A 1,752-nucleotide genomic window follows, 5' to 3' on the forward strand; every position below is an offset into this window, starting at 1 on the left:
TTCAAGAGGCATGCTGAAGGGGAAAAAAAACAACAACTGACATTTAAAGTTAGAGAAAAAGCTAACTCGCAACTTAAAAAAACCCGAAATAATCGCATTTTGTTAAAAAAAAAAAAAAAAAAAAAAAAAGTATACAACGAAGACACTTGAGAAAACTGTAAAAAAATAAGTTTTGGAGGAACGCAAGTTTTAGATATCGACAAGAAAGAAAAAAAACGTCACCCGACTTCGTGCGGTCTGTGAAATCACCTCAAATATAACTAAGAACAGTTCACAGATCGTCACTGAACCGAAGTCATTCACGAAGGATGTTCTTCTGAAGAGGAGAGAAAAGACAATAATACTGACTGATCCTGCAGTCAGAAACCCGGTCATCAATAAATAAGTTATGTGGTGGGGTTTTTATCTTTTTATTTTTTGTTTTTGTTTCCTTTTTTTATTTTATTTTTCTTATTTGTAACTATAGCTCTCTGTATTCCCATGTGGACCAATCTCATGAGTCAAAACATGGTATGTGTGATCTTTTATTGTGCAATAAAAGATGACTTTCAACTTTCCTTTGCCCGTGGTGAGTAATTCATTCACAAAAACGTTGAGATTTCCCTTTTTCACGCGCGTGTCAACTATACCCTGAAGGTGGCCTCGTTCAACGCTGTGCATGCTGGGAAAAAAAAAAAGGATTTGACGGACGAATGCTCCCGCGCGCGAACAAATATATTTGTTTTTAGTCGACGTGCTTTTGACGTGTTTTACATCAGAGATTTTCTTTCGAAAACAACGAGTCATTTGTAACCTGAGCGTCTGCGGTCGACTTAAAAACAACAACAAAAAAAGTGTAAACAAAACAGTATACCATTGGCTGCAACATCGAAATATACATTTATTGAAACATACATTCATGTTTTGGAATAAAATCCCATTTCGTCATTGAAAATATTGATAAATATAAAATTGACAGAAGCGTTGATGAGCTCTGGGAAGAAACAAAAAGGGAGGAATACCAACATCGTCAGTCCTGCTGCACCTCGGTAGATAAAAGGACCGGTAAATAATAATAAACAACATTTATACATTTGTCTCGACCATCTGTTGTTTGCGTACAGCACGGTTTTTAGTCTTTTAAAAAAATTTTTTTATATAAAACTCGTATATTTTAAATGTGATTTTAAAGCAAAAGTGTGAGGTTCTTGCAACGAGGATGACAGAGTTGGTTATTCCTTCTTTTTGTTTTCGCAGACAAATACAAATTTGTGAAACACGAAAAGGCAAAATTTTAGTTTGTACACGCAGCATTTCTAATTCATCATAAAGAAGTGACACACTTTAATGAGATGATTTAATTCTGACGTGCCCCCCCCCCCCTTCTTGTTTGGACTCACATTAAACAAATCACCAGTTAAACACATCAGTTTCAGAAACTGCTCGTTAACTGCACAATACAAGGAAGCCATTGGTCAAAGTATGATTTTTTTTTTTAATTATTATTATTAATTGGTTTAAATTTATCATATTAAAAGTGAAATCCGTTTTGATCAGTTAATCAAATAATAATGATAATTAAAAAACAAAAAACACCTGTTATTTCATTGAGGACGTAGTAAGCTGATTGGTCGGCTACTTGGCCTATGACCGGGCTTCTTTGGCTCGTTGTCGTTACGTCATTAAAAGGTAAGTCAAGGTGGTGTTTTAAACCCCTCCCCCTTTCCCCTCCTCCCCAAACAACATTCACGCACGTAGTTCAAACAGAAATGA

Source organism: Brachyistius frenatus, unplaced genomic scaffold, assembly GCF_029030835.1.
Source record: "Brachyistius frenatus isolate BFR_SWC_R1_liver_20210118 unplaced genomic scaffold, ASM2903083v1 Contig_141, whole genome shotgun sequence".
Lineage (NCBI taxonomy): Eukaryota > Metazoa > Chordata > Actinopteri > Embiotocidae > Brachyistius > Brachyistius frenatus.